This window comes from Pseudorasbora parva, chromosome 19, assembly GCF_024679245.1.
Source record: "Pseudorasbora parva isolate DD20220531a chromosome 19, ASM2467924v1, whole genome shotgun sequence".
Taxonomy (NCBI): Eukaryota; Metazoa; Chordata; class Actinopteri; order Cypriniformes; family Gobionidae; genus Pseudorasbora; species Pseudorasbora parva.
Genome location: NC_090190.1, coordinates 11,198,301 through 11,210,850, shown reverse-complemented (window position 1 = coordinate 11,210,850; position 12,550 = coordinate 11,198,301). Strand labels below are relative to the sequence as shown.

The window sequence follows — 12,550 nt, the reverse complement described above, 5'->3', positions numbered from 1 at the left end:
TTACATGAGACTCCCTAATGCTTCTTTAATTACGGTCCGAAACACAGTAACTGCCAACAATAGAACCGACTGGCTTCAGAAACCTTGGATTAAATTATGATTGATCAGTTTTCACGCTCAGTTTTCTTTGAATCTCTGCAGAGTTTAGCCAAACCCTTCTGATTTATATAATGACAAATGGGACATAGGATATCACAGATGTGATCGAACACAAACTGAAGACTATAAGTCCTTATCAAGTGCTCAATTTGGGGCAGATCTAATGACTATGGGGTATGAGTAGTGTGTACCGTTAACAAACTCTATGTTAACATATTTCAACATAATTTGTTTGTGTAATAATAATAATAATAATAATATTTTTTATTTATAGGCTCCTTTCACAACACACCTTACAAATCTTTTAAAAACATCTGTATAACAACAATTGACAAAGCATACTATAATATACGTCAGACACTGAAGATCAAGATATTGCTTAGACGAGATTTATAAAATAAAATAAAAAAACAGCATGAAGACAGTCGCTGTTATAAATGTCCAGGGGAAGGGAGTTCCACAAATGACTAAAAGCCCTAGACCCCTTTCTGTTCAGGCAAAAGTTTGGTAAGATTGATGAAGAGGATCTGAGGGTACAGGCAGGAATATTAATTTTAAAAAGATCAGAAAGATATGAAGGAGCTAGATTATTAAGAGTTGTAGGTAAGGAGCAAGATTTTTTTAATCAATTTGATATTTTACCAGAAGCCAGTGCAAGTGTTGAAGAACAGGAGAAGTGTGCTCTGTGGGAGGGTTCTAGAAATAATTAACGCAGCTGAATTCTGTACCAGCTGCAGAATATGTTTAAATTTAGAAGGAAGACCAAAGAGAAGAGAACTGCAATAATCTATATAGAAGGGCTGTTATTTGTCAGAGAAGTACAAAGACTGTTTGTTTCATAAATTAATATACGCAGAATTAATAATATTATTATTAACGTGAGCTTCAAATATAGGGTGCTATCAAGGATGACAGCCAGACTTTTAAGCTGTGTGGATAGAAAAACTATGTATGGACTGATCAACAGTCACAGAGAAACTACCAGATTTCTCCATGGTAGATTTTGTACCTACCAGCGGATTTTCAGTTTTACCACTATTGAGTTTAAGGAAATTTGATGAAATCCAGTTTTTATTTCAGTTAAGCAGCTGGACAGAGAAAGTGGAAGAAAGACAGAAGTAGGCATGAAAGACAGGTAAAGCTGGATGTCATCAGCATAGCAGTGGAAATGAATATCAAACTTACTAAATAAATATGTCCAAGGGGCATTAAATAATTAGTAAATAAATAAAACAGGGACCAAGACTGAGCCTTAGGGAATACCAGTGGTAACTCGCAATGGCTTAGATCAAAAATTTAGTTATACGAACTGAGTGCAACCAGAAAGATACAATCTAAACCAAGACAAACAGGTGCCACTCCAACTCCAAGGGAGAACAGTCTGTCTAGGAGTGCGTTATGTGAGATTGTATCAAAGGCCACACTCAGATCGAGCAAACTAAGTAAAGCAAGCTGAACAGAATGCACTGCCATAAGCAGATAGTTAGTAACTTTGACAAGTGTGGTTTCTGTGCTATAAAGTGGATGGAAGCAGATACACTGTTTCCTAAGATATTAGAAATAAACTGCAAGTTAGAAATAGGACAAAAATTGTCCAAATCAGTTGGATCTGCCACTGTTTTTTAAAGGGACAGCTCACCCAAAAATAAAAAAAATAGATTTTCATCTGCTTACCCCCATGGTATCCAAGATGTAGGTGTGTTTGGTTCTTCAGTAGAACACAAATGAAGATTTTTAACTTTTAATTTTTAACCATTGCTCGTATTATGCATGTCAATGGTCAATGGGGTGTATTTCTATGAGAGCCACTATGGGAGTAAAATAGACACAGACATACGAATCCATATTAAACCCTTTGGCTCGTGGCAAAACATTGATGTCTTAAGTCACGAAACGATCGGTTTCTGCAAGAAGCCAAACAGTATGATTTACCTCATATCAGTTGAATTTCATCTAATATTCCCAATGCCCTTACTTCCGTCAAGTAATGCAACCTCTAACTTACAGTTTATATTATATATATATATATATATAGGGTTTTTGACCTTACTTGATGGAAGTAATGGCACTGGGTATACTAGATGAGATTCGTTTGATATGAGGTAAAAAATAAAACAAATACAGTTTAGTTTCTCGCAACCGATTGTTTTGTGTCTTAAGACATCAATATTTTGCCACGAGCCAAAGGGTTTAATATGGATTTGTATGTGTTTTTTACTCTCATAGTGGCTCTCATAGAAATACAATCCATTGACATGCATTATACGAGCAACGGTTGGAGTTAAAAATCATAATTTGTGTTCTACTAAAGAAACAGACACATCTATTTCTTGGATGCCCTGGGGGTTAGCAGTTTTCTCAGTAATTAAAGAAGATAAACAAACTTTAAGTCTAGAGCAGACCAGTTTCAAGGCTTTGTTCACACAGGTATTGGTCTACCACTGAAGAGCCTGTATTATGAAGTTGCTCAGAAAAAAACTCTTCAAGTACAGGCCAGCCAAGCACACAGTCATGAAAAACATCTTGAAGATTACTCTTTGATTAAGATTCAAATGCAAATAAACAAGCGACAGCCAGCAATTGACTTTGACAAGAATTCGCCCATATGCAGCACAAGACGACAGCTTTCCTTTATCCTCAGATACAGAAACGACCAGCTGCAATAGAGCCACAGCTTTCCTGGTGATGCTTAAATAATGTACAGCTCAAAACCGCAAACAGAGGGTTGGTGTATGCGCCGAGGCTTAGGCTACAGATTATATGCCGTGATTAGCTGGGGTGCACAGCAACGCATGAGTTGGGAAGCTGGAAACGAGTCCAGTAGCTATTCGCGCATGCATCCCCTCCCAGTCATCCAGAGAATCAGGTGCCGCTGGCGCGCACAGCAGGATTAGATGAGGTTTAATTAGTGATAAGATTGGGCCAAGGTCAAGGCCCCCTCCCGAATCACTAGGCTGATATGTGCTTGAAGAATGAGAGGAGTGATGGCTGGAGGAATAAACCAACACGGCTCTATTCAAACAGCACAGTGAGGTTTAAAGGGGAGGGGGTTTTGACAGCTCCAGGAGGGGGGCGAAGAAGCAAACGTCTCCACTTGAAACAATCCCTTATGCAGGGGGAAGCAATTTTCTGAGCACATTTGCAGATTTTTTCACGGTTTAAAATGAATTAATCCAAAGCACTCTCTCACTTCCTTTTATCAGCCTCTTTAAATCAAGTCGTGATGGCCAAAATAGAAGCAGACCTTTTATTTGCGAGGGCGATGTGATATGGGGAACAGTGGAATTTCAGCTGCTGATGTGGTAGGCGGTGATATTGATGAATAAAGCGGAAATGGACCCTTTTTTTTTTTAGACAAACGCACGCAAGTGTGTCAGCCTCAGCAAGAAGTGTGCGAGTCTTCAACTGCCCTGCCATGCTTATTGTCTTTCTCTCGCCTCTCCTCTCTCGAGCATCTAAATGCACAGAACGCACTCGCCCACTGTGTGTCAGCCTGCAGATAATACAGAGTGACATACAGAAGAATAAATGTGTGTGTATTTGTGCATGTTTGTGTGCTTGTGAGTTAAAAAATTGAAAGCGCTCTTAAGACCAAGGCTGTTATTCTGCATCGGACTATATATTTTGATTTATATTGTTACATCAGAGCTATTATTATACTCTCTAAGGCGCCTGCATTATTTAATACATTTGAATGTCAAAGCTATAACGCCATTAAACAAATCTAATGCTTCCCTTAGGCACAACAAATTAGAGATTAATCTTAATATTAAAGTGTTTCTGAGTCATCTTTGGAAAGTGAGTGGGCTTGTGGGATGATGCCAGTGCCATTAAAGGCCACGAAGAGAGTTCTGCTATGACACAAAGTAATATAATATATAATATAAAATGTCAGAAAACACAACAAGCTTTCGTATACTGCCGGCTTGGATTATACTGAAGAAACGGTAAACAAATCAAAATTTTAGGGCCTTTACAGACAAGTGGTGTAAAATATATTTATATCCCCTTCATATTTTTTATATCTGATAAACTGGCAGCTAAACAACTGAAAAAAGATAACAAATGGATTTTCTGGATGATTAAATCCAAAAGAAAAAAAGTCATTTGGGGTCCAAACCAATTTCAAACAAATGGTTCTGATACACAAGCCAAATGTTAATGAGAAACAGACCAAATGTAGTTAACTAGGCTATTATATGCATCAGTAAGACAAATAGTGATACATGTGCATTAGGATTTCCTGTATTTTTATAGTCAGATCGTGAGCAGTGCACTGCAACTAATGAGCATCCAAATGTAAAACACACACACACACACACACACACACACACACACACACACACAATGAGAAACCAATCCAGTATGAGAGTGATATGAGTTATGATATGAGATATGAGGTAAAACTCTTTTAAATGTATGTCTGTCTGGACTATACACAAACCAAACATTTAAAACGTAAAAAACACCACAATTACATAGGATGGTGTTATTCCATATATAACCCTTGAAATCACATTGCTTCTAGTAACTTTAGTGGTGCACTCATTGGTTTACTGCACCATTTTTTTTTTTTTTAGCTGTGGTAGTTTGCTTACTTCCCTCACCCAGACAGCCAATCAAAGCACTGTTGTGCCTCCAATCAGGGCAGGCAAGATTTATCGTGCCTGTCCAATTTTAATTACAACTTTGCACAGCTATCCATCATAAATTCACAGGTATGCCTTTCTGTTTTACATACCAGCACATTATTAATAGTCATATTTTTTTCCTAGCTGTAATTATGCAAAAGCCTATTCAGTTACATCAGAAGGCTTTTTTTTTATTGATTTAGGAAGATAAATCACATATACGCTTATGAGCAGCTTTGCTGTAAACAAAGCCTAGAAGAGGATTATCTTTATTCATGATCCTGACATTTTGCATGACTAATATACACAGGAACTGCCATGTGAAAACATTCTGCATGTAATGCTAAAGCGAACATCAGCCACAGGATTGTCTTAGTAAAACTTTACAATGTGTATTAACCAGACGCGATGCGGTAAAATTTCAGCAATTTGTCTGTCTACACCAGACATGACTCAATCCAAAATCACAGCCAATCAGAATAGCAAGTGGGATGGCTCTCTCTGCAAGTGCACTGCATTTTCAATGAAATTCGCTACATAGTACATAATCTAATCCATAAATTATACAATTTTTATTATATAAACACTTATTAACATGGCAAAGATACCTTTCATTGCATGTAACAGTGTTGAGTCACATTTGGTTAGGGTACGGTGTTGTGATCAAACCCAAAACCTTTGTATTGGCACAGTTCTCCAAAGACAAAGCTACTTAATTAGCTCAGGAAGTCACATCAACACAACGGCATCAGTTTATAATTATCATTTACAACTTGTCAGTCATTCAAATAGTGTTTAATAAACTTCAAATCTGAACTGGAAAGGAACCCAAAACAAATTTGCAGTACAGGCTGGTGGGAAGATATCTTGCACATGCCTCTGGCATCCCACTTCACATTCATTTTGCTTGTTATGGTCCGTGGACCCAATGGGGTAATCAGGCATGAAAAAGAAAGGGGACATTTATCCATTCCACAATTGACACGGTAATTATGCCGTTTCCTCCCACATAATGATTTTTATAACAGTTAATAATGATTCACATCAAAGAAATGGGCATTACTTCAAAGAAAACAAATAGACATCATTAACGGAAAAATCATTTGCTAGACCATGTGATGAATTTACATGCAGTACAGTCTGAAGTATTTTTTTCATAAATGCTGGGAGTAAGCCTATGAATAACAAGTGGAGTAGACAAGGATAAAACACCTGTGCATGCATATGCATGCCAAAAGAGAGACCTGTAGTCTTGCATGCAATAGGATGCTATGGGTAATTGGGTATGATCTGCACCCACTCTGAAAAAAGGTCCATCGAATCTTCCACTCTCTTCAATAAATCTCTGACCTTGCCAGGGATACATTGGAGAACCTGGTGAGTTGTGGAGCAGGTTGCTGGATTCTTTTTGGGGTGTTGAGACGAATGACCTGGCACCTATTTATGTCACAGGATATTGAGTTTCTACACTTGGCCATACCACCTGCAGTCATCTGTAGAGTGATGACATCTGTCAGGCTCCTTTGAGCGCTCCCTTTCCTCTGTCTGAAACTGACCGTCTAATAGTGCCTTTTTTAAAGAGTAGTAAATCCTCACAGAATAGTCAGTGTTTTAAGGTGTACCATAAGTATGTAGCCTCCAATAGTTGCTGCAGTATTAAGGATGGATGAGCACACAGAGAAAGACACCAAAACAAACATGGCCAAGTGCAGATGTAACACGTAGGCCAGTAAGAGATGTGTGTTTAAAAATCACTCTCCTGGCCTCAAGAGGAACTCTAGCAGCTACGGTCTTTAGTCTCCTTGTTAGCATGCACGCTTCCCACACCGGAGACCCCGGTCCGAATCCCGCTTGGGGCGGGTTGAGTAGGAGTGGTTACATTTGATGCTGTGACCCAGATGGGATGTTTAGTGGGGTGAGTGTAACGGACATAGGCCAGTAGGAGCTATGCGTGTAAACCTCACACCCCTGGCCTAAAGAGATGCGCTAGTGCTGCATCCTTGTTAACACGTCTGCCTCCCACATCGGAGACCCCGGTCGAGTAGGACCGGTTACACAGTCTAAACACGCAAGTGCTCTCTGACAAGGAAACATCTCATAACACAGGATTTTTAAAAAGCACCCCAAAATGGAGTACTCTAGCAGGTGGCACTCAACTCTCTCAGGATCCAGCCACACACCCACTCCACTGGCAGGAGTAACTGTTTCTCCATGGACCAGAATGAAGCATGCAATGCATTAAGGTCACTTAAGGTCTCAGGAGACTCCGTTTATAACGTAGAGTAGCATTGCTTTTGTGTGTGAGAATGAAAAGGACAAAACAAAGTGAGAAAGAAACCAATGGTGGCATCAAGAAAGAAAAATGAAAGGGAGGGAAGGAAGGCAGGAAGGCAGGAAGGAAGGCAGGAAGGCAGGAAGGAAGGCAGGAAGGCAGGAAGGCAGGAAGGCAGGAAGGCAGGAAGGCAGGAAGGCAGGAAGGCAGGAAGGAAGGAAGGAAGGAAGGAAGGAAGGAAGGAAGGAAGGAAGGAAGGAAGGAAGGAAGGAAGGAAGGAAGGAAGGAAGGAAGGAAGGAAAGAAAGAAAGAAAGAAAGAAAGAAAGAAAGAAAGAAAGAAAAACAAAGAAGAAACAAAGAAAGAAAAAAACTGAAGTAGGGAATTGTGGACCGGAGGCTTGGGTGCGGATGCTGAACACGACCAAACAACACCTTAAGACATCATTCACTTCTTGCAGATTTATGCAAAAAAAAAAAAAAAATGCTGCCTGTGATATTACCATAATCAATCAATATTAGGAGCTAACTGACAGCCCATCACAGAATTCACAGAAGTGCTGGGAGATTTTTTTGTCTTATTGATTATAAAAAAAGGTAAATCCTGCCCCCCGCCAAAAAAAAAGAATTCACAAAGGCAAGGCCGTATACAAAAGGGATTAACCTCACAAGCGTCCCCTGTAAAAAGAGTAACAGAGTAACATCAAATTTGCAGATCTCACTACACGCCTATGTACACGTGGGATACATGCACAAATAGCTCAAACTTAATGAACAGCCACACAGCAACGAGTGTGACTTGAGGTCAATGTGCTACGGCGAAAGGAGTGATGGAGAAATGATACATTCAAGCGCTCATTCATAACAAGTACCCGAGGAGGGGCTGGGCTACTGAGGAGCGCAGGTTGAAGCGTTGGCTCTGGATCGCTTCCTCTTTAATCGCGAGCTGAAAGCTGCCTCTAACCTGATTACTACAAGCAGCTTCACACAAAGCCTGCTCCATCTGTGCGCCTGTTTTTTCTCCCGTTTCCCGTCAGCATCCAGGCAAAATTGCAAATGACCCTTCATCCTTTTCATTCAGTCTACACCCTTTTTTCCTCCCTGCACCCGACGCGATCTCTTCAGCAGTACTCACATGCCATTGTCACCTCCATGTTTGGGAGCGCGGATCCACGCTAGTCCAACCCAGTGTAGCAGAGATGAACCCTGACCAGGTGCAGGGACGGTCGGATCGCCAGAAGGGAAATAAACAGTAGTGGCAGATGGTTCCTGGGTTGTTTTTGTGTGTGCGTGTGTGTGTGTGTGTGTGTGTGTGTGTGCTGCTGATGAAAACAGACCAAGCTTTAGCCAACGGTTGCTTTCGTCTGGCCGTTCATGCCCATCAGCACTCTAAAGTATAAAAGCATCTCCAAGCAGCTCAGTTTATGTCCATTTCAGCGCTTAAGCCTGATTGGCCAGACGCCACAGTTGCTTCAGCCAATGGAGTTCTGGCAATATGGATCACGTGGTTTGTATAAAAGGGAGGGCGTCTGAAGAGGGAGAGATTGGAAGGGGGAGGGGTGGGGGTTGTGCTATTGCTTAAACAGAGTAGCTACATCACTACTACTGTGCTTGGCTGCATCGAAGTGGCCATTTTAAAGTCAGGTGTCATAGCTGTCTTCGTCAAAGCTGATTGGGTGGAGAAGACAGCTGTTTATGAACCAAAACACACACGCACACAGTAGCTGCTCTATGTTATCGTGAAGCAGGAGAGGGAGTAATTAGAATGTGGTTGCCATGGAAACAGGCAAACCATTGCCCGTCAGTTTTTTTTCTTCTTTTTTTCCCCCCAAGAGCATCGGTGAGAGCAGACTTGCCTCCAGCATCTCGTCTCCACACCTCACACACACACACACAGATGGGCAGACAATATTTACAGGATGTGACAGGCCTATCACGAAGACAGAGAGACAGTGGGGGAGGAGAAAAATAGCATGTGCGTATAAAAATCAGATGGTTGTGTGTGTGTTTGTGTGTGTGTAGGCAGAGGATGGTGAGCTGCAGTCATCTGAAAATGGTGGAGGTCTATCAACGCTGTAGTGACAGTAAAGCCTCATAATCATTTTAACGCATGTCTGACTGGACCAACCAAGACAAAAGCACAAAATGGAGGACAGAACAAAAGACATCAGGTCATGTCACAAAAAAGCCACAAAAATACCCACAGATTCAGAACATGTATGGCCTGAAGTTAGTTGCATATTTGATATTACATTATATTATCCCTGTACATTATTCCTAACTATTTTACACATTATTCCTATACACTGATCGGGCATAAAAATATGAACTATTCCTAATGTTGTGTTGGTCCCCCTTTTGCTGTCAAAAAAGCCCTGACCCGTCAAGGCCTAGAGCCTAGAAATCTAGACACACCCTAGCAGCAGCAAATCTGATCTGCCGCGGGTATCGTCTAGCAACTCTCAATACAGTTCTGAGCTGTGAAAACCAAACTCTGGTCAGGCCAATCACATCGTGTATAGAGTCGGTGGGCGGGGCTTAACATAATGACGGCCGAGTTGCGTTTGTGTGCTTCTAGTAAACACAGAAACTGGCGAACGGCGGTCTTTCAAATCAGCTTTGACCGCGACTCTTGAAGACTTGCAGTTGAGCTTTTCTCTGAGAAAAGAACAAAGAACGGCACTGAAGTCATTCTTAAAAAGGGAAGATGAGTTCTGAGTTTTGCCGACCGGATACGGCGAAAGTTTAATCTGTCAACAAGCTCTGTTTCACCTTCGTTGCTCTGGTTGGTTGTAGCACTATTCTATTATGTGCAGAGGGAGTTTGAAAGACAACCGTTTATCCCGCCCCTCGAAATGATCTTTGTCAATGGTGAATTTCCAGACCAAACATCTTGATGTGGGTCTGGCTTGTCAGGCTAGCCACAGCCACCAGGGAATACCGTTTCCATGAAAGGGTGTCCATGGTCTGCAACAATGCTTAGGTAGTTGGGATGGGAGTCATGGGACAGGACCCAAGGTATCCAAGCAGAACATTGCCCAGAAGCATCACAGCCTTCTTCCCATAGTGCATCCTGGTGCCATGTGTTCCCCTAGAAAAGTGATGCACATGCACCTGGCCATCCACGTCATGTAAAATAAAACGTGATTCATCAGAACAGAGCTTCCCTTCACTCTTCTCTTGCCCCGTGGTCCACTGTTGGAGCTTTCGGCGGTAGACAGGGGTCAGCATGGGCTATGAGTGTCTAAGGCTATGCAGCCCCATATGCAACAAACTGTGATGCGCTGTGTATTCTGACACCTTTCTATGATCTAGCATCAACTTCTTGAACAACTTCTACAGTAGCTCATCTGTTTAATCGGACCACACGGGCCAGCCTTCACTACCCACGTGCATCAATGAGCCATGGCTGCCAATGACCCTGTCACCGGTTCACCACTGTTCCTAATTGAACCACTTTTGATAGATACGTGACAACTGCAGACCGGGAACACCCCACAAGAGCTGCAGTTTTGGAGATACTCTGACCCAGTCGTCTAGCCATCCCAATTTGGCCCGTGTCAAACTTGTTCAAATCCTTATGCCTGCCCATTTTTCCTGCTTCTAATGAATCAACTTTTTAGGGAAAAAAATTTCTTAATATATCCCACCCACTAACAGGTGCCGTAATGAAGAGATAATCAGTTTAATAACATCATATTGTTATGTCTCATGATCATCGGTATATCAGTATAGATAGATAGATAGATAGATAGATAGATAGATAGATAGATAGATAGATAGATAGATAGATAGATAGATAGATAGATAGATAGATAGATAGATAGATAGATAGATAGATAGATAGATAGAGGGACGGACGGACGGACAGACAGACAGACAGACAGACAGATGTTTGAATTATGTAATTTTTTTAATGTAAATTAACATTATTCCTCACAATGAATTTTTATTCAAATTAATAATACTAATTTCATACAAGAATAAAAGAAAGTTAAACTATCAAAGCAAAGCCATGCATTTAAGAGCACAAAAAGAATGCATTGAGCTCAAGGGAGACAAAAAAGACTTTGCCTCCCTTTGAACCTTACAAAAATAACGAGTGGAATACATATTACACTGGAGCAACGCGGTGTTATAAAATGTATACTTTATTAGAACTGAGTATTCTATAGTATTAAAGGTTTAAAGAGTTATTTATTTATTCTGGGGGGATACAAGACCAACATATAATTAACAACGGTCTCTTAAACCTTTAATACACTATAATACTTTAATTTTAAAACATTGCCAAAGTTAAGTCTACTTGAGAAGATGACATCTGAACAATGAAGCTGCGAGTTATTCTTTTAAGTCTGTACTAAGCTCCCACAAAGGTGGGTGGAGAGGTGGGTCTAATCTTCTTCAGTTCAATCACGATTGTGTCCATACACGACAAGTAAACAACCCAGGGATGTCCATACTTAGGTGTAAGACACATTTTTTTTACTGAAAAGAAAAATGATTGACTAATTCCCACAACTATAATTTAATATTTAGTAGGAGAAATCTCATGCAGTCATTCTGCTGATGATGTGATGGTCTTCAGTTATTTACTGCATTCCAGAATTGATGGTTATGTGGATTTTTATTTGAAGGGAACACAGGCAAGAATCACAGGCCACTAACGCGAAAGTAATTTTATGAAACAACAGCTTGATAGGACCAAAGTTTTGATTAGTGCATTTCACCGCCTCAACTTTCTCGCTACCATCAAAAGAACATGAAACAAATCAATCCACCAACAGAAACTTTTCATCCCTCCAGTAAAAGTTCAGGACAGAGACTATTTCAATGTAAGCACACTGCCAGACAACTGTCAGAAAGAAAGAATCCTGAGTTCTGATCACCAGATTAAACAGCGGTTTCATCTCTATATTCAGCAAGCCTATTTATAATAAGGCAGGAATATAGATGAGGGGCAAAAGCAAGCACATTTTCTCAGATGTGCTGCTCATGTAACCAAAAAAAAGAATGATGAATTTAATCATAGTGTCCAGGAAGACATAGTCCATGGAGATATTTTAAAAATGAGTTTCATGCCCATAAATCTTAATTAGGCTCAAATATACAGCTTTACACAAGATGGTCTTTTATCCTACCTACAACTCAGGGACAAGTTTGCTGTGTGATTATCATAATTACACAAACAACAGCCTAGCAAAATCTCAACCGCCTCTTTTACCAGAAAAAAAAAATTGCCTTCTGCCAAGAGCTTGGAACAACCAACACCCCCTGCAAATGACAAAGTCCTGCATTTTCAAGTAGTGTTAAATCAGTGATATCAGATAGTCTAATAAAGAGCTTGATTGGCTTATAAACTACTTTAAAATCTATCGACATGCCTGCCAATGCACATGGAATAAAATATTTGTTTGTTTTTTAAACAACAGGAAATACTGCTAACAAATTTAAGGGTTGCGTTCTATAGCATTGACTAGATCTATGGTCCTGTAACTGTTACCAAATTTTACTGATATTATTAATATCCAAAACTGAAATTTTGGTATT

The 12,550-nt window shown here is 40.3% G+C and overlaps 1 protein-coding gene across 8 annotated transcripts in view; it reads right to left on the bottom strand.

The window, feature by feature from the left end:
• elmo1 (engulfment and cell motility 1 (ced-12 homolog, C. elegans)) overlaps positions 1–12,550 on the bottom strand; it is a 114,595-nt gene that overhangs the window by 11,395 nt on the left and 90,650 nt on the right. The window contains exon 1 of one of the 8 annotated variants that reach the window (XM_067426651.1): positions 8,136–8,392. The exons of the other annotated variants lie outside the window; for them this stretch is intronic. The gene's annotated coding sequence lies outside the window, so the exon portion shown is untranslated. Of the gene's footprint in view, positions 1–8,135; positions 8,393–12,550 lie in introns of those variants that run through there. 8 annotated transcript variants of the gene reach the window in all.